The following is a 22,010-nucleotide window of genomic DNA, read 5'->3' on the forward strand; positions in this document are numbered from 1 at the left end:
ACCTGAAGCCACCTTGGGCAGGAGTTTGCTAAAGCAGATTGAGAAGAGAGAGGACTGTGTGTTCAGCAAATGATGACTAGAAAAAATATTGGACATGGCCATTTACTTCAATGGTTTGTCATTTCTTTTGCTTATTTCCTTTTATGTTCTGCTCAGAAATGTTGCTTTGAAAAAAATCGTCTCACCTACCTAGACTGAGTGGAAAAAGAGACTAATTGTGTTTGCATACACATGTTTATACACATGGCCTGGGCGTGCTGGTCCAGGTGAACATTCATGCCCATGAACAGAGGCCCTGGGGCAGAGGATGAGGGGCCAGGTGGATGGGATAAAATAAGAAGGGGAGTTCCCCAGAGACTCATTTTCAAACTATTTTCCAAACACTTTTTCAGGTAATATCTTGGTATGACAGTACTGAGAAATAGGATAAAAAGCTATGAAAGGAAGCAGAATAAAGTGACGATCAGATCAGAATGTTTAATATAGAGAAGAGCTGTGTAGAAAGGAGGATCGTCAAACGATAACATGTTTCAGCTTTTATACCCAGTCCCCATCATTGGTTCTGACCACAGTCCCATTCGAGAGTAATGGTAGTAACTATTATGCTTCCAGGGACTTGGGACTCTTCCAGGAGTATCAGCATCTGCTGGAAAGTGGGCTATAGATATTTTATTTGCTCATTACTATGAGCAACCATGTTGAACATATGTCCCATGTTTATATTGGTATAAAAATATATATCAATGTTTGAACATATATTTACAAGTTATAATAAAACATACCAATATAAATTATAAAACATAGAAATCTTTAAAGTATATCATATAATAGGATAAATTATACTTCCAAACTAACATTTCTATTGTGTACAGTGTATGTGCCTTGGTCTAAACGCATTACACGTATTAACCACATAATGCTCATGTCAGCCCTCAAAGGTGGTACTATTATTAAGGACCCATTTTACAGACGAGGAAACTGAGGCATAGTATATGCTATAGTTTTGATGTTTGTGTTTCTCCAAAATTCATGTTGAAATTTAATCTCAATTGTGGTGGAATAAAGAGGGGCAGGGTGCGGTGGCTCACGCCTGTAATCCTAGCACTTTGGGAGGCCGAGGCGGGCAGATCACGAGGTCAGCAGATCGAGACCATCCTGGTTAAGACGGTGAAACACCGTCTCTACTAACAATACAAAAAATTACCCGGTGTGGTGGCGGGCGCCTGTAGTCCCAGCTACTCGGCAGGCTGAGGCAGCAGAATTGCATGAACCTGGGAGGCAGAGCATGCAGTGAGCAGAGATTGCGCCACTGCACTCCAGCCTGGGCGACAGAGCGAGACTCCATCTCAAAAAAAAAAAAAAAAAAAAAAGAGTAGGGCCTATGGGGAGGTGATTAACTCATGATAGTTCTGCCCTTTTGAATGGGCTTCAGAGAGTTGTCTGATCCTTCTGCTCCTCCTGCCATATGAGGACACAGTGTTTATCCCTTTTACATCCCTTCTGCCTTATGAGGAAGTGGCAAGAGGCCATCTGAAAAGCAGAGAGCATGCCTTTACCAGACACCAAATCTGCTAACACCTTGATCTTGGACTACTCATCCTCCAGGATTGTGAGAAACAAATGTCCATTATTTGTAAATTACCCACTTTAAGGTATTTTGCTATAGATGCATGAATGGACTAAGGCAGAAATTGGTAGCAAGAAGTGGTGTTTCTATAGCAAATACCTAAAAATATGGAAGTGTCTTTGCAACTGGGCAATAGGTAGAGACTGGACTTTAAAGGGCTCAGAAGAAAAGGAGAGATGTAGGGAGGGCCTCAATCTTCTTAGTAATTACTTAAATGGTTGTGATCAGAATGTGGGTAGAAATGTGGACAGGGAAAGACTATTCTGATGTGGTCTTAGATGAAAATAAGAGACATGTTATTGGAAATTGGAGGAAAGGACATTCTTGCTATAAAGAGGAAAAGAGCTTGCCTGAATTGTGTTTGTGTCCTAGTGTTTTGTGGAAGGCAGAGCTGAAGAGCAAGGAATTAGGATATTTGGCAGAAGAAATCTCTAAGTCAGGTGTTGAGGGTGCAGCATGGCTTCCTTGACTGCTTACAGTAAAATGCAAGAAGAGAGAAACAAGTTAAAGACTGAATTTATACTCAAAAGGAAAGCAGAACTTAAACAGTTGGAAAATTCTGAGTCATTAAAAAAAAATGAGAGAGTGTATTCAGGACAGAATATCAAGAATGTGCCCAAGAGACTGTTTGAAAAGATTAATATGGACAGAAGGAAGCTAGGTGCTATTCATCAGGACAATGAAAGAATGACTCCAAAGCCATTTCGAAACCTGTCAGGTACTGCCAATTCCATCTCAGACTCAGAGTGCCAGGGCTTTGAGAGCAGAATGTTGTCAAAAGAGGGGATTTAGGTACCCATATGACCTCAGTACTCATTGGCATGGGCTGCCTCAAGTCTCTGCTTCACAAATTCTGGTGCAGCTCTTCTCAGCCATCCCAAGTTGACTCCAGTGGGCTCAGGTATGGTGCAGGCTACAGTAGCCAGCCCTCCAGTAAGCATAAGTGGTAAACCTTAGTGATGTTCATATGGTGCCATCTCCGCCAAGGGGCAGACTGCATGAGTTGTGGGGGCATGGCTGCTTCCATCTAGATTTCAAAGAATGTTCCAAAGAGCTTTAGCACAACAGGTTCAGGGCAACCACAGAGAGCCCCGACTAGAGCAATGCCCAGTAAGTCATGGAAGCAGAGCCACTCCAAAGACTTCAGAGCTGTAGAGCTACCAATGTGCAACTTCATCTGAGAGAGCTGCAAGCAGGAGACTCCAACTTGTGAGAGCTGCTGTGTGGGCTGTGCCCAGAAAAGTCATAAGGGCAGGGCTTCCCAGGACTTTAGGGGCCCAACCTTTAGCCCTGTGTCTCTGGCAGGTGGAATAGAGAGTCAAAGGAGCTTATTCTGGAGCCTCAAGGTGTAATGTTTTCCCATTTGGATTTTGGAGTTACTTGGGACAACTTATCCCTTTCTTTCTTCCTATATTCTCTCTTCTTTTTGGAATGGAAAGGCCTATCTTATGCCTATTTCACTATTGTATTTTTTTAAATTATACTTTAAGTTATGGGTTACATGTGCAGAATGTGCAGTTTTGTTGCATAGGTATACACGTGCCCTAGTGGTTTGCTGCACCCATCAACCCATCACCTACATTAGGTATTTCTCCTAATGTTATCCCTCCCTTAGCCCCCCATCCCCCAACAGGCCCCGAGGGTGATGTTCCCCTCCCTTTGTCCATGTGTTCTCATTGTTCAATTCCCACTTATGAGTGAGAACATGTGGTGTTTGGTTTTCTGATCTTGTGATAGTTTGCTGAGAATGATGGTTTCTAGCTTCATTTTCCATGTCCCTGCAAAGGACATGAAGTCATCCCTTTTATGGCTGCATAATATTCCATGGCGTATACATGCCACATTTTCTTAATCCAGTCTATCATTGATGGACATTTGGGTTGATTCCAAGTGTTTGCTATTGTGAATAGTGCCGCAATAAACATACCTGTGCATGTGTCTTTATCATAGAATGATTTATAATCCTTTGTGTATATGCCCAGTAATGGGATTGCTGGGTCAAATGGTATTTCCAGTTCAAGATCCTTGAGGAATCGCCACACTGTCTTCCACAATGGTTGAACTAATTTACACTCCCACCAACAGTGTAAAAGTGTTCCTATTTCTCCACAACCTCTCCAGCATCTGTTGTTTCCTGACTTTTTAATGATTGCCATTCTAACTGGCGTAAGATGATATCTCATTGTGGTTTTGATTTGCATTTCTCTAATAACCAGTGATGATGAGCATTTTTTCATATGTCTGTTGGCTGCATAAATGTCTTCTTTTGAGAATTGTCTGTTCATCTCCTTTGCCCATTTTTGATGGGGTTGTTTTTTTCTTGTAAATTTAAGTTCTTTTTTTTGTTTACTTTAAGTTCTAGAGTACATGTGCACAACGTGCAGGTTTGTTACATAGGTATACATATGCCATGTTGGTTTGCTAAGTTTTGAAAGCACATAATTTGTTTCCTTTCAAAGGCTCACAGATGGAGTAACAATTTGCCTTAGAATGAACTGTGCTTTGAGTCCCATTCATATCTGATTTAGATGAGACTTTGGACTTACACATTAAAGTTGATGCTAGAATGAATTAGGACTTTGGGGGGGTTATTGGGATAGAATGATTATATTTTGTAACTGGTAAGGACATGAATGTTAGGGATACAGGAGAAGAATTTTATGACTTTCATGTTTGTGTCCCTCCAAAATTCATTTGAAACTTAAACCCCAATGGAATAGTATTAAGAGGTGTGGCCTTTAGGAGCTGATTAGGTCATGAGGGTTCTGCTTGATCCTGGACTTTCAAGCCTCTAGAACTGTAACTTAATAAATTTCTGTTGTTATAGATTACCCAGTCTTACGGTAATTGTGAAATGGCAGCAGGAACAGATGAAGACAGTACAAATAAGTAATTCACGCAAGGTCACACAGCTGGTAGCACCAGAGCTTGGATTCAAACCCAGTAGTCTGGCTGTAGCACCTAAGTCCTAACTCTGAAGTACAGTCTTCTGCCTCTATAATTGCTAATTTTTCAAAACATGATGTACACTTTGGGAGAGGTTAATCATTAATGATACTGGCTGGTAAATCCATATTTCAAATAGTCTTCTTACTAATCATATCTGATTAGACTGTCATTGTTTCCTACCACTTAATGAAGGTTATCAGGAGCTTTGAATGAGTAGGACAAGTGCTAGCATGGCCATTTTCTTTCGCTCTTTTGTGGATGTCCTCTCCAGTTCGGTTGGGCATCATCCAATCTGTTGAGGGCCTAAATAGAACAAAAGGCAGAGGAAGTAGGGATTTGTCTCTTTTATCCTGCCTTGCTGCTTGAGCTGGAATATCTCATTTCATCTTCCCTGACCCTATTCACATTATCACCTCTTTAATGGATTATCATGGCATTATCACATCTTCTTGGGAATAATTTAAGATTCTTACCCATTTTGTGAGAGGTAGTTCAGTTAAACAAGATCATTGGCCCTTAAACCTATTTACCCAGGCAACACACACCTCACTACTTCACAGTAAGGTAAACTCAAGTCAGCTCCCACTCCCACTCAACTCCTTGGGATTCTGCAGGATTTGTCCAGAACATTACCATACAGGTTCAGTGTGTGCACCAGTTCCAATCAATAACAAAGCGTAAGAACTTTCATTTGTTAAAATAAAATAAAAGTTCTAAAATTTTCCCATACTATAAAGGATTGTTCCAAAAGGATACATGCCCTACTTCGAAGACCACTCACCGGAGTATTTTTTTGAAGTAGGGTCCTCAGATAATCTATACCAGAATCAACAAGTTTATCATAAAAACCTGTATTCCTGAGCTCAAATCCATATTTAATGGGAATCTTGGTATAAGGCCCAAGGAGCATGCATTTTTAATAAGTTCTTCAGGTAATCCTTATACATTTCAACGTTGATAGCCACTGCTTTAGAGGCTGCTCGGTCCCTGATACAACAAATCTCCCAAGGTTACAAGAGCTCTTCAAGAGCTCTTCAATTAACTATGGGAGGTAATTAATTGCATGTGTCAATATGGATGGTTCATTTGGTGCCCTGATTAAACATTGTTTTTGGTTGCCTCTATGAGCATATTCCTGGAGGAGGCTAGCATTTGAATTTGGTAAACTCAGTGAAGTAGATTGTCCTCTCCAGTTCGGTTGGGCATCATCTAAGCTGTTGAGGGCCTAAATAGAACAAAAGGCAGAGGAAGTAGGGATTTGTCTCTTTTATCCTGCCTTGCTGCTTGAGCTGGAATATCTCATTTCAACTTCCCTGACCCTATTCACATTATCACCTCTTTAATGATTCACATTATCACCTCTTTGAATTCTCAGCCTTTTCGATGTGAACCTCACTACCCCACCAGCTTCCCAGGGTCTCCGGCTTGCTGATAACAGATTGTGTAACCTCGCAGCCTCCATAATTGTGTAAGCCAATAAACCAATTCCTCAGAATAAATGTGTGTGTGCGTGTGTGTGTTCTTTTTCTCTGGATAACCGATTGGTTTGGTTTTATTTCTCTAGACAACCTTGAATAATGCAAACCCCAATGCTTCAGACAATACTTGACTATCAGGTTAAAGAAAGAAGTGCAATGACTGATCCTCCTTCTCCTGCAGAGAGGACACATTTGAATAATGCCTTTCAATTACTCAGATATATTTTGTTTCTTCAGTTTAATTACAAACAGCCTAGAAAATAAATGTCTTTGCCTTTATATAATATCTATAGTTTCTAATCAGCAAATAGCTTTTATCTCACATGATGTCTGGTTAATTCACAGTGATGACAGAAGTGCTCTGTAAACAGACTCTGAGACTGGATTGGGGCATAGTCATCAATCTGTGATGCATTATCAATATCTGCATGCAAACAATGTGGAGAGGTAGCAATTCAGTGGGCATTTGGCAACACAAATGAGCCATCTTAACAGTATATTCTCAAAATTAATAAATATGAAAGATACCCCAAACATTGCATATATGAGTAACTCATCTCTTAGGGAACTACCTGCTTTTTTCAGATTATCTCTGTCTTGTTAAGTCATTTTTAAAATGAGAAAATGGCCACTTAAAAGGGATATTTCTGCCATGCCTTTTATGCCCATCATATATGTGGAGCCTTGAAGTCAGGAGCAGATTGGAAGCTGCGGCAGACCTTGGGCAGCCACCACCAAACTAGTGATGGGAAACCATAAAACTACAGTTTTAAAAAAGAAGGCCAGTTTAGCTATTTTAAAATGAGACCGCAGTTTGGAGCAACCTGGGGTAGGGTTAGACATCCCCACCTAACACAGAAACTCTGCGTGGATAGTAAAGATGACCCTAAATCATGAAAGCTTGATAAGAGTAATCTTTAAGTGTTCATAAAATACTGAGAACCTCTAATTCTGGATCATCTTGGTGTAGGATAAGGGAGATGCTACATGGCTGATGGAATGGTATGTTTTTAATTGTGACACCTTGAATTATTATACCACCTGCATAGAGCACTGTCAACACTAATCTAATGGGGAACCATGCAGAGAAACAGGCACACACACCAGCTAGTGCTGCAACCTTGTGGAGAGCTTAATCTCAGCCACTGAGAGTGCAGCAGATAACAGTTAACACATCATGTGCATGCATCTGGTTCCCACTGTTTTCTCTCTTTTAATAACATTTTCAATAAAGATCAACTGGCTTTAGGAGAAGGGTAGGTTGGGGCTTAGAATGCTAAGATGGGTCAATTCTATTGGACACGTTTCAGGTTTTATTATCTTAGGCCTCTCTGCAGCATTTATTGATTGCTCCCTCATTATATGTAATCTGCTCTTTTGGCTTCCATGACAATGTTCTTACCTGTTCCTCTTCATAATTCCTTGATGATTCCTACTCTGTCTTCTTTACTTATTCTTTTTCTCCATCCTCCCTTTGAAAGATGGTCTTCCTCATGGTTCTATGTGCAGTATACTGCTGTCCTCCTATTGTCTCTCTCCCCTGGATAATCTAATATGCCCGCATTTGTGGGTTTAACCACCACCTAGATATTCATGACTTCCAACTTCTTATCTTCAGGTCAAACCTTCTCTCATAAGCCTCAGACACAAATCCACCTCTCTGTGGGATACGCTGACCTGGATATCCACAGGCACCTCAAACCAGCCAAGCCCAAACTGTGTACACAAGCATCCGTGCCGAAGTCCAGGATAGAAACCTCAGAGGCATCCTAAACTTTTCCCAACTCTTCAGTGTTTCAAATTCTCATCTGCCTTGCTTGTCAATATAATTAACACTGCTCTAGCTCAGTCCTTTGTTAACTTTAACATGGATGTCAGTAATAGCTTCCCAACAGTAGCCCAATCTCTAGTCTAGTTTAAAAGATCCTCCAGGATCTATCTTCCAACAGCCACTTCACTCTTACCTTTCACCTACCTCTGCCTCTCAGCACTACTAACTAACCTGTTTACAATTATTCCATGCCTTGAATCCTCTCCATCTGGAATGCCTGACACCACTCTACATTGCTCAGTTCTAGTCTTTAAAACTTAGCTAAGGGGTCACTTCCTATAGCAGGTCTTCCCTGAGACCAGTCTACTTTCCACTCTAGTCTAAGCCTCTGTTCTCCATAATGCCATGTTGCTAAGTCACCACCTCTATCATTGTTTGAACCACGGTGTATTATGATTATCTGTGACTCTCAAGGGACAAGATGCTGCCTATCCATGCTGGTCCTTACTGTCTAGCAAAGTGATTGGCAAATGGGAAGAAACCACTGTATAAGTGTTTGGCAACTGGATAGAGAAATGATTAGATAGGAGAATCGAAACAGAGTTTTAAAATTTCAATTATGTAGAATGTTTACTGGATTTTCATCTCAGCTAAGCCACAAACTGAATTAAAGGAACAAAAGAATATTCAAATAATTAAATTTGAGATTATTTATATTAATGTTATGGATTCAAGAAAGCAAAAATATTCAACTTAAAACTCTTAGGAAGAGAAGAATTTATCATGATCATCATTGTCATTATTACTGGAAAAGCTCGTAAAAGAGCAACAACCAACACAACTCTCCTTTCCTACAGAAAGAAAATTCAAAAAAAAAAAAAACATTTCCTTTTAGATATTATGTGTTTCATTTCTTCCTGCTAGTGAGTATTTATGGTTGAGTTATAAAAATCTGGAAACAGAAAACTTGGAAGTGCTGATCCAGCTTTCACAGGCTCCCTTTAAGTTCTATAATTACCATACAATCAATGCTCAAACGGGACTGAGAAAGAAGAGTTCCTCTCTCCATCACGCCTTGTCTGCTTCCAGAGAAAACAAGTGAAGCCACAAGAGAGGATCCTCCAGCAACTCTCCACTGCTCTGAGTGCTACCAAGGTGCCAGCATCCAGGGAAGATCCTCAGAGGTTCCTAATGACACAAGTGTAACTCCTCAAATTAGAGTTGTTTTTTTCCTGGAGCAATGGCATTGCATGGTAGAGCCATAATGGAGAATACAACTTTCTTAAAGAAAGAAAATCAATTAATCAATGCAGAGAAGTTCAAGAAGGAGCTTTTAAAATGTATCCATTTATTTTTTGTATACACTCACATACTGCAAAGTCATGTTGCTTGGGAACCCAGACAGTAGGCTACCACTTAAGGGCCAAAGCAAAACAGAAGAGTAAGAAGGAAAATAAAAAAATTTTGTTCAACATTAGTCACGTTTTGTCCAAGGAAGATAAGCTAGCTAGTATTTTCACCGCTGGAGAAAAGAGGAAAAGAGGAGCTTGTCACCATCCAGCACTTGCAGCTCCATATAAAAAGTCTGCACAGTTCTTTTTTTTTTTTTTTTTTTTTTTTTTTTGAGACAGAGTCTCACTCTGTCGTCCAGGCTGGAGCGCAGTGGCGCGATCTGGGCTCACGGCAAGCTCCGCCTCCCGGGTTCCCGCCATTCTCCTGGCTCAGCCTCCGGAGTAGCTGGGACTACAGGCGCCCGCCACCTCACCCGGCTAGTTTTTTTGTATTTTTCAGTACAGACGGGGTTTCACCGTGTTAGCCAGGATGGTCTGGATCTCTTGACCTCGTGATCCGCCCGTCTCGGCCTCCCAAAGTGCTGGGATTACAGGCTTGAGCCACCGCGCCCGGCCGTCTGCACAGTTCTTAAGCCCGAGCATGGAATAATTTCATGCTTGCTTTCCATATGCTGGTACTGTGCTGAGGGCTCCTTTGTTACACCTAACAGGCAGCTTTCTAGCACTGCCCATGTGTTTGTCTTGTGTTCCCTAACAGAGCTTGTCTGCATGTCAGCACAGACATTATCAGAAGCCCCAAGGGGTGAATGTGGTATCCAGCCAGGAAGGCAAGGGTTGGGCAGCTCAGGAAACCAGGCAGTAGGGATTGGTAGCCCTCCCGCCGCTAGCTGCTGACTGCCACCACCTGTGGGCACTGGCTTTTGCAAAATCAAATGCTAGGCAGACCCGGCGTTAGGTTTTAAAGCAACGTTCTAAAACATGGAGCTAGCTGTCACAGTCCATTGAGTCTAGTCCTTTCTGCTGACACTGTTAGCTGAAGTGATTGGAATTTGAAAGCAGTATTTTGTTCATGAGGAGGTAAACTGTTCTTGCAACAAGAACAGTCAATAAACAAGTAATCACCATTAAATTTGTATGGATTTCTATTATTATGAAAAAACAATCACATCTCCACTGCATGACCCTTTGGAAATTGGAGAAATCTTTCACTTGCCCAACTCCAGGATATATCTGGTTGCATCAGTCACACCATCTGTCCTGCCTTCCATGTATAAAGGAAGAAGTTTGCCTTCAGGTAATCATTGGCTAGACAGTGCCTCACAGGAAAATTTCCATTGCTAAGAGGATATCTATTGTCTCACCTTAACAGTAAGAAACTTAATTTCCAAAAACAAGTCACAATCTAACCAAAGAGACACTTCACTTTCTCTTTTCTTTGGGTTGTGGCTGACAGAGAAGGCTGGGCATGAAACACACTCATAACATTCTCAGGCATAGCTGTTTTGTTGTTAATGGGATTTGAAGAGAGACAGTTTCAACCCTATGTGTTATCTGAAGTCTTGAAAAGCATCTTTAATAATTAGAATACTCATTACCTGCCCCCTCCAGAGGTTTCCATTTTAATTTTCACTTGCCTTTTGTGTTAGACAGAAAAAAAAAAGATGAAGTGACAGACGGATCAGAATAACACTCTCTTCATGAAAAGCTGCTGTCTGCCACAATGGCACCTCCTTAAATATCTGTTGCCTTGCCCCCCAAACATACAATGTTATTAAAATTTGTTCATATTTGTATTCAAAACATTTGCCTCCAAAAATTAGACTAAGTTACTTTAAACCTGCCTCTCTGCTCACTGCCTCTTATAATCAACCACAGATACCGAGTTTCTACTTTGGGTCAGACATGCTCACATAGCTTAAGTCATCATTGTGTTCCTGGTGCACAGTTTAGTACCTTTAATACAGAAGTTGGAAATTTCCAAATACATGATTTTCACAATGGCCATATGTATGTATGTGATATTGTCCACATTTTAAGTAAAGTTCCCCATCATTGTTGGCTTTAATTTCATCACAACCCAATTAGTTTCTTCCTGTGTTATACATTGTGATGGTTAATACTGAGTGTCAACTTGATTGGATTGAAGGATGCAAAGTATTGTTCCTGGGCGTGTCTGTGAGGGTGTTGCCAAAGGAGATTAACATTTGAGTCGGTGGACTGGAAGAGGCAGACCCTCCGTCAGCTGCCAGCACAGCTAGAATAAAGCAGGCAAAAGAAAGTTGAATGAGCAGACTTGCTGTCTTCTACTCTTCATCTGTCTCTCGTGCTGGATGCTTCCTGCCCTTGAACATCAGACTCCAAGTTCCTCAGTTTTTGGACTCTTGGACTTACACCAGTGGTTTGCCAGGGTCTCTTGGGCCTTTGGCCATAGACTGAAGGTTGCACTGTCAGCTTCCCTACTTTTGAGGTTTTGGGACTCGGACTGGCTTCCTTGCTCCTCCGCTTGCAGACAGCCTATTGTGGGACTTCACCTTGTGATCCTGTCAGTCAATACTCCTTAATAAATGCCCCTACATATATACATTTATCCTATTAGTTCTGTCCCGCTGAAGAACCCTAATACACATATTTTATCAAGTTAGTAAAGTATATGTGATCTCTACTGTCTAAAGTATAGGGTTATATGTGAAGAGCGAGAGATGGCAATTGGAACAGAGCCTGGAGTGTCACATATAAACATGAATTTTTGTTACCTGTAATGTCAAGGACAAATTCCTCAGCTTTCCATGAGGCTAGTCTCAATCCACTAATTGAGCTTGATATTCCCAATAATATCTAGCATGGGTCTTCCAGTTCCCATAGACCAGCTTCTTCCCGATTCCCCACATATCCTGTAGATTTCTGGAGTTTATTTATATATGGACTCTTCAGTATTCATTCTGTAATATATGGCTTCTTTCATTCACCATTACGTTTGTGAAATACATGCATATTCTTGTTTATAGCTATAGGTTGCTTTCATTGCTATATAATATGCCACTGTATGAATGCATTAACACTTATTCGTTCTACTATTGGGAAATCTGGACTGTTTCTAGTTTGGGGCCATTGTACTCATGTGTATTCTTCCATATGTCTTTGACACATACATGTACACATTTGCTGGGTATTGCAGAATCTGTTATATTCATATCCTCTTGGAGTCTGTTCCATCCATATCCTCTTGGAGTTTGTAGTTTCCTTGTACTGTAGCCCAACTTCCAACTGCCCACATTTATGATTCTATACTTGTAGGATCTTTCACCACTGAAGTCCTCTGTGCTTATACACTAAGCAGGACAGAAGTGCCAGGAAATTTTCAACTCCGGAATAATTAATGATAGGATTGCCCCTTGGATGAGAGGAGTCTAATGTGCTTCCAATGTTCCCTATTGGAAAGCTCTTGTTGCTCCCATAGGTATGTTTCCTGATAAGATGCTCTTCATTGGCTTCCCTCCTACCCACGTCTTGCTACCCCATCCCTCTACTGATACTTACTGGGGTCATCTCTCAGATAAACTACTTGCATTTAAACCCTTGTCTCAGGGCCTGCTTCTGGGCAAACCCAAAGCAAAAACAACAATTTTCTCCTCTATTCAGTGCTCTTTAAATGTTTACCCTACAGATTATGACATATTTAACTTATTAAAGTTCAACATAAATTAATAGATGTACAATATCTCAGACAACTTGAAGACATTTTGGTTCCATCTACTCATTCCTCCTTTTGCACTTCTATTGACATACTTTAAATATAATTTAAGCCCAACAAAATATTGTTTCACTTGTTTCATACAGGACATATTCACTTATATTTGCCCACATATTTACTCTTTCCATTGTTCTTTACTTCTTCCTGCATTTCCATGCTCTTATCTGGGATCATGTTCCTTTTATTTGAAAAATATTTGTCATTCTTTATCTATCTGAGTGTAGGTCTACTGGTAAAAAAATTCTCTGTTTTGGTTTGTCTGAAATTATGTTGACTTTAGTTGCTTTTTGAGAATATTTGCACTGGGTATAGAACTCTAAGTTGGCAGTGATTTTTTTTCCCCCCAGCATGTTAAAGCTGTCAATTATAGTCTTCTGGCTTCCTTTGTTTCGGTATGATATTCTTACTTCTTCTGAAGCTCATTTTTTTCTATTGCTTTTAAGATCTCGTGTTCGCTTTCAACAGTTTTACTGTTGTAAATGCGCTTAGGCTTGGGAGTCTTGTATTTATCCTGCTTTGGGCTTGAAGCAGTTCTTAGATCTTGTAGCTTGATGTCTTATAAGTATTGGAAAAATCTTAGCAATGGCTCCTCAAATATTGCTTTTCACCCATTCTCTCTCTCCTAGCCTTATGAACGTCAATGACATAAATATTAGGCCTTTACAAAATACCCCATAAATCTTTTATGCTCTTTTCTATATTTTATTTCTATGTTTCAGTCTAGTTTTTTTTTTTTCTTGCTCTGTTTCCCAGGTTCTGGAGTGCAGTGGTGCAATCACAGGCTGAAACAATCCTCCCACCTCAGCCTTCTAAATAGCTGGGATTACAGGTGTGAAGCACTACACCCGACCCAGTCTACTGTTTCTAAACATTTAAATTGTGCCTAATCTGCTGATAAACCCATCTGCTAATTTCTTAAAATTAGGTACAATATTTTTCAATTTTGAAATTTCCACGTGACACTTTCATCATTTTCACGCTGTGCTAAAATTCTCCATTTTATTAATTTCTTAAATGCAGTAATCACAGTAACTTGTGTTTGATAGCTAGAATATGAGGTGTTTTTATGTGTGAATTTCTATAAACTCTTGTCCTCTTGGTTAGTTTCTGTATATTTTGTTTGCCTGGTTTAGTTTTTGTTCTGTTTATTTAAACTAAATACCAACCATCACCTTAAGGCTGTGAACAATTTTATATTCCTCCAGAGTGGATTCCCTTTTGCTTGTGGCAGCCAATTAGAGTAGGAACAGATCTTTCTCTAACCTGAAATTGAGATCATTTAAATGGAGTTTTAATCTCCGTGAAAGTTGGTCTATTTCTAGTGTGTTCTCACTCCTTGAATGTAGCTTTCAAGGGTCTCAGCTAAAAGCCTCAAGTACTTATGAGGGACTTCCTCCCTTAGCAGATGCTGGACTTCATTGTTCCCTCAGCCCCATGATCACCAAAACCCCTCTCAGCTGCTACATTACAATTGGCTAAGATCTTTTTTTTTTTTTAAGAATGCTCATAACATCTGTATTCATGACAGCCACAATGTAGAAACAATTCAAAGTTTATCAATAAGAGAATGTGGTATATTCATACAATGAAATACAAGTCCACAATAAACATGGAAGAACTACCAATACACACAACAACTTCGAGAAATCCCATAAATACCATGTATACCAAAGAAACCTGACACAAAAGAATAAATCCTGAATGGTTCCATTTATCTAAAGTTCTAGAACAGAAAAACTAAACTATGGTGATAGAAACTATATCAGTAGCTGCTTGGCAGGCAGGGTTTTCACTGGGAATGGCATGAGAAAACTTTTCGGGAGATGTATCTTTTTTTCTGTTCTCTCCTCTTTATTTTTAATTTTAACTTTTAATTTTTAACCAAAAAGTTTAAATTTTTTTTATTTCACTAGGTTTTTTGGGAACCGGTGGTGTTTGGTTAGATGAGTAAGTTCCTTAGTGGTGATTTCTGAGATATTGGTGCACCCATCACCCAAGCAGTGTACCCTGTACCCAATGTGTAGTTTTTTTATCCCTTGCCATCCCCAGTCTTTCCACGAAGTCCCCAGAGACCAATGTATCATTGCTATGCCTTTGCATCTTCATAGCTTAGCTCTTACATATGAGTGAGAACGTACAATGTTTGGCTTTCCATTCCCGAGTTACTTCACTTAGAATAATAGTCTTCAGTCCCATCCAGGTTGCTGCGAATGCCATTAATTCATTCCTTCTTATGGCTGAGTAGTATTCCATGGTATTTATATACCACATTTTCTTTATCCACTCTTTGATTGATGGGCATTTGGGCTGGTTCCATATTTTTGCAATTGCAAATTGTGTTCCTGTAAACATGTGTGTGCAAACATCTTTTTTGTAATAATGACTCATTTCCCTCTGTGCAGGTACCTAGTAGTGGGATTGCTGGATCAAACAGTCGATCTACTTTTAGTTCTTTGAGGAATCTCCACACTGTTTTCCATAAAGGTTGTAGTAGCTTACATTCCCATCAACAGTGTAAAAGCGTTGTTCCCTTTTCACTGCATCCATAGCAACATCTATTATTTTTTGATTTTTTGATTATGGCCATTCTTGCAGGAGTGAGGTGGTATGGCATTGTAGTTTTGATTTGCATTTCCCTGATAATTAGTGATGTAGAGCATTTTTCCATATGCTTGTCTGCCATTTGTGTATCTTCTTTTGAGAATTGTCTATTTATGTCCTTAGCCCACTTTTTGATAAGATTGTTTATTTTGTCCTTGATGATGTATTTATGTTCATTGTAGATTCCAGATATTAGTCCTTTGTCAGATATATAGATTGTGAAGATTTTCTCCCACTCTATGGGTTGTCTGTTAACTCTGCTGATTATTTCTTTTGCTGTGCAGAAGTTTTTTAGTTTGGTTAAGTCCTATTTATTTATCTTTGTTTCTGTTGCATTTGCTTTTGGGTTCTTGGTCTTGAAGTCTTTGTTTAAGCCAATGTCTAGAAGAATTTTTCTGATGTTATCTTCTAGAATCTTTATGGTTTCAGGTCTTAAATTTAAGTCTTTGTTCCAGCTTGAGTTGATTTTTGTATAAGGTGAGAGATGAGGAGCCAGTTTCATTCTTCTACATGTGGCTTGCCAATTATCCCAGAAACATTTGTTGAATAGGGTGTCCTTTCTCCACTTTATGTTTTTGTTTGCTTTGTCGAAGATAAGTTGGCTGTATTTGGTTTTATTTCTGGGTTTTCTATTCTGTCCATTGATTTACATGCCTATTCTTATACCAGTACCATGCTGTTTTGGGGACTATGGCTTTATAGTATAGTTTGAAGTTGGGTAATGTGACGCCTCCAGATTTGTTCTTTTTGCTTAGTCTTGCTTTGGCTATGCAGGCTCTTTTTTGATTCTATGTGAATGTTAGGATTTTTTTTTCTAGTTCTGTGAAGAATGGTGGTGGTATTTTCATGGGAATTACTTTGAATATGTAGATTGCTTCTGGCCAGTATGGTCATTTTCACAATATTGATTCTATCCATTCATGAGCATGGGATGTGTTTCCATTAGTTTGTGTCATCTATGATTTCTTTCAGCAGTGTTTTGTAGTTTTTATTGTAGAGATCTTTCACATCCTTGGTTAGGTATATTACTAAGCATTTTACTTTATTTTTGCAGCTCTTGTGAAAGGGGTTGAGTTCTTGATTTAATTCTCAGCTTGGTTGCTGTTGGTGTTTAGCAGAGCTACTGATTTGTTTACATTAATTTTGTATCCTAAAACTTTGCTGAATTCATTTACTAGTTCCAGGGGCTTTTTGGATGAGTCTTTAGGGTTCTCTAGCCATTCAATCATATTATCAGCAAACAGCGACAATTTGACTTCCTCTTTACCAATTTGGAAGCCCTTTATTTCTTTCTCTTGTCTGATTGCTCTGGCTAGGAATTCCAGTACTATGTTGAGTAGAAGTTTCAAAAGTGGGCATCCTTGTCTCACTCCTGTTCTCAGGGGGAATGCTTTAGACTTTTCCCCATTCAATATAAGTTGGCTGTGGGCTTGTTATAGATGCCTTTTATTATCTTAAGGTATGTCCCTTCTATGCCAATTTTGCTGAGGGTTTTAATCATAAAGCAATGCTGGATTTTGTCAAATGCTTTTTCTGCATCTATTGAGATGATCATGTGATTTTTGTTTTTAATTCTGTTTATGTGGTATCTCACATTTATTGACTAATGGATGTTAAACCATCCCTGCATCCCTGGTATGAAACCCACTTGATCATGGTGGATTATCTTTTTGATATACTTTTGGATTCAGTTCACTAGTATTTTTTTAAGCATTTTTGCATCTATGCTCATCAGGGATATGGTCTGTAGTTTTCTTTTTTTGTTATGTCCTTCCCTGGTTTTGGTATTAGGGTGATACTGGCTTCACAGAATGATTTAGGCAGGATTCCCTCTTTCTCTATCTTCTGAAATATTGTCAGTAGAATTGGTACCAGTTATTCTTTGAATGTCTGATAGAATTCAGCTGTGAATCCATCTGGTCCTGGATTTTTTTTCTTTGGCAGTTTTTTAAAATTATCATTTCAATCTCAATCCTTGTTATTTGCCTGTTCAGATATTATATATCTGTCTGGTTTAATCTAGGAGGCTTATATATTTCCAAGAATTTGTCCATCCCCTCTAGGCTTTCTAGTTTATGCGTGTAAAGGTGTTCACAGTAGACCTGAATAATCTTTTGTATTTCTATGGTATCAGTTGTAATATCTCCCATTTTGTTTCTAATTGAGCTTATTTGGATCTTCTCTCTTCTTTTCTTGGTTAATCTCACTAATAGTCTATCAATTTTATTTAGCTTTTCAAAGAACGAGGTTTTGGTTTTATTTATCTTTTGTGTTGTTTGTTTCAATTTCATTTAGTTCTGCTCTGATCTTTGTTATTTATTTATTTTTCCGCTGGGTTCAGGTTTAAATTGTTCTTGTTTCTCCAGTTCTGTAATGTGTGACTTCAGATTGTCTATTTGTGCTCTTTCAGACTTTTTGATGTAGGCATTTAATGCTATGAACTTTCCTCTTAGCATTGCTTTTGCTGTATCCCAGAGGTTTTGATAGGTTATGTCACTATTATTGTTCAGTTCAAAGAAATTTTTAATTTCCATCTTGATTTCATTGTTGAGCCAGTGATCACTCAGGAGCAAGTTATTTAATTTCCATGTATTTGCATGGTTTTGAGGGTTCCTTTTGGAGTTGATTTCCAATTTTATTCCACTGTGGTCTGAAAAGTACTTGATATAATTTTGATTTTCTTAATTTTACTGAGATTTGTGTTGTGGCCTATCATATGGTCTATCTTGAAGAATGTTCCATGTGCTGATGAATAAAATGTATATTCTGCAGTTGTTGGGTAGAATGTTCTATACATATCTGTTAAGTACATTTGGTGTAATGTATAGCTTAAGTCCATTATTTCTTTGTTGACATTCTGTCTTGATGATCTGTCTAGCACTATCAGTAAAGTATCAAAGTTCCCCTCTATTATTGTGTTGCTATCTCATTTCTTAGGTCTGGTAGTAATTGTTTTATAAGTTTGAGAGTTCCAGTGTTTGGTGCCTATATATTTAGAACTGTGATATTTTCCTGTTGGACTAGTCCTTTTATCACTATACACTGTCCTTGTTAGTCTTTTTAATGCTGTTGCTTTGAAGTTTCTTTGTCTGATATAAGAATAGCTACTCCTGTTCACTTTTGGTGTCCATTTGCATGGAATATCTTTTTCCAACCCAGTCCTTATGCGTTAGGTGAATCTCCTGAGGATAGCAGAAATTTGGTTGGTGAATTTCTTATCCATTCTGCCATTCTGTATCTTTTTTTTTTTTTTAATTGAGACAGAGTTTCACTCTTGTTGCCCAGGCTGGAGTGCAATGCCACGATCTCTGTTCACTGCAACCTCCATCTCCTGGGTTCAAGTGATTCTCCTGCCTCAGTCTCCCAAGGAGCTGAGATTACAGGCACCCGCCACCATGCCCAGCTAATTTTTGTATTTTAGCACAGATGGGGTTTCACCATGTTGGTAAGGCTGGCCTTGAACTCCTGATCTCAGGTGATCCATCCACCTTGGCCTCCCAAAGTGCTGGGATTACAGACGTGAGCCACTGCACCTGGCCCATTCTGTATCTTTTAAGCAGAGCATTTAGACTATGTACACTCAATGTTAGTATGGAGACATAAGACACTATTCTATTCATCATGCTTTCTGTTGCCTGAGTATCTTGTGTGGGATTTTGTTTGTTTGTTTGTTTGTTTCTGTTCGTTTGTTTGTTTTGTTTTGCATTGTGTTATCGCTATATAGGTCCTGTGAGATTTATGCTTTAAGGACATTCTATTTCGATGTATTTCAAGAATATACTTCAAGATTTAGAGCTTCTTTTAGCAGTTCTTGTAGTCCTGGCGGTGAATTCTCTCCACATTTGTCTGGAAAAAAACTGTATCTTTCCTTTATTTATGAAGCTTAGTTTTGCTGGATATGAAATTCCCGGCTGATAATTGTTTTGTTAAAGGAAGCTAAAAATAAGATCCCAATCCCTTCTAACTTGTAGGGATTCTTCTGAGAAACCTGCTGTTAATCTGATAAGTTTTCATTTACAGGTTACCTGATGCTTTTGCCTCATAACTCTTAAGATTCTTCCCTTCATCTTGACTTTACATAACCTGATGATTATATGCCTAGGCAATGATCTTTTTGCAATGAATTTCCCAGGTGTTCTTTGAGTCTCTTGTGTTTGGATGTCTAGATCTCTAGCAAGCTCAGGAAGTTTTCCTTGATAATTTTCTCAAATACATTTTTACAAACTTTTAGATTCTCTTCTTTCTCACAAACACCAATTAATCTTAGGTTTGAACATTTAACATAGTCCCAAACTTCATGGAGACTTTGTTCATTTGTTAAAATTCTTTTTTCTTTGTCTTTGATAGATTGGGTAAGTCAAAAGCCTTGTCTTCAGCTCTGAAGTTCTTTCTTCGGCTTCTTTGATTCTATTGCTCAGACTTTCCAGTGCATTTTGCATTTCTCTAAGTATGTCCTTGATTTCCAGAAGTTGTGATTGTTTTTTATTTATGCTATTTCACTGAAGAATTTTCCTTTCATATCCTGTATCATGTTTCTTATTTCTTTAAGTTGGACTTCACCTTTCTCTGGTGCCTCCTTGATTAGCTTAATAATCAACCTTTTCAAAATCAAACTTTTGAACTCTTTTTCTGGCAATTCAGAGATTTCGTCTTGGTTTGGATTCATTGCTGGTGAGCTGCTATGATATTTTGGGGGTGTTAAAGAACTTTGGTTTGTAATATTATGAAAATCGTTTTTCTAGTTCCTTCTCATTTGGGTAGACTATATCAGAAGGAAGATTTGGGACTCAAGGGCTGCTGCTGTTCAGTCTTTTGTCCCACGGAGTGCTACTTTGATGTGGTGTTCTCCCCTTTCCCCTAGGAATGGGGCTTCCTGAGAGCCAAACTGTAGCAATTGTTTTTGCTCTTCTGGGTCTAGCCACCTAATGAAGCTACCAGGCTCTGGGCTGGTACTGGGGAGTCTCTGCAAAGAGTCCTGTGATGTGATCTGTCTTCCAGGTCTTGCAGCTGTGGATACCAGCATCTGCTTTGGTGGAGGTAGCATTGGAGTGAAGTGGACTCTCTGAGGGTCCTTGGTTGTGTTTTTGTTTAGTATGCTGGCTTTGTGTTGGTTGGCCTCCAGCCAGGAGGTGGTGCGTTCAATAGTGCATCAACCGTGATTCTAGAGGGAGGATGCAAACTTGCCCTAGGGACATCTGATTCAGTATTCAGGTTTCTCAGCAGTGGGCAGGGCCATAGAGCTCCCAAGACATTATAATCTTTGTCTTTGGCTACCAGGGTGGGTAGAGAAAGACCACCAGGTCAGGGCAAGGATAGGAGTGTCCAAGCTCAGCCTTTCCTTGGGCTGGGCTTGCTACGGCTGCTGTGGGGAATGGAGGTGTGGTTCCCAGTACAATGGAGTTATATTCCCAGGGGGATTAAGGCTGCCTCTGTTGAGTCATACAGGTCACTAGGGAAGTGGGGGAAAGCTGGCCGTCACAGGCCTCACCCCTGATCCCATGCAGCCTACAGTCCTAAAGGCTGGTCTTACTCTCACTGCGCCCCTCCAACAGCACCAATTCTATTTCCAGGCAGCTGGTGACCAGGGCTGAGAACTTGCCCCAGACCACAAGCCTCCCCACTGAGAAAGTAAGCAGACATGGTTTTTCAGCATCTCAGAGAGCCTGCAGTGGTGATCCAGTTCCTCCAAAGGGTCTGAAGGTTCTCTCGGCTTTCCTGATACATTCCTGTGGTAGTTCTTGGAGCAAAAGTTCAAGATGTGGTTTTCACACATTGCTCTGTCTGAGCAGAAGCTACAAGCTAGTCCTAAGTCTTGCCTCTGGGAGATGTATCTTGATTAAGATAGAGGCTACATGGAGGTACAGATCTGTCAAAGACTCATCAAGCTGAACTCTTAACATTTATGCATTTTGCGGTATAAAAATTATATCTCAATGACGTTTATAGAGTTAAAACTAAAGTAAGCACACAATTCATTATGGTGAGAATTATCAGAAAAAAAAACTTAAAGGTACTAAAATTGATTATCTCGTGAATGAAATCAGAGAAACATCAGATATTTTGCATTTAAAAATGTTTATTTTTTATTTTATTTTATTTTATTATTTTTTTTAATTTTAAGTTCCAGGGTACATGTGCAGGATGTGCAGGTTTGTTAAAGAGGTAAATGTGTGTCATGGTGGTTTGCTGCACCTATCAACCCATCACCTAGATATTCAGCCCAGCATGCATTAGCTATTTTTCCTTATGCTGTCCCTCTTTCTGCCCAATAGGCTGCAGTGTGTATTGTTCCCCTCCCTATGTCCATGTGTTCTCATTGTTCAGCTCCCACTTTTAGGTAAGAACATGTGGAGTTTGTTTTTCTGTTCCTGCATTAGTTTGCAGAAGATAACAGATTCCAGTTCCATTCAAGTATCTGCAAAGAACATGACCTCATTCCTTTTAAGGGCTGCATAGTATTCTATGGTGTATATGTACCACTACCACATTTTCTTTATCCAGCCTATCATTGATGGGCATTTCAGTTGATTCCATGTCTTTG

The sequence above is a fragment of the Mandrillus leucophaeus genome, unplaced genomic scaffold (genome assembly GCF_000951045.1).
Source record: "Mandrillus leucophaeus isolate KB7577 unplaced genomic scaffold, Mleu.le_1.0 Scaffold759, whole genome shotgun sequence".
Lineage (NCBI taxonomy): Eukaryota > Metazoa > Chordata > Mammalia > Primates > Cercopithecidae > Mandrillus > Mandrillus leucophaeus.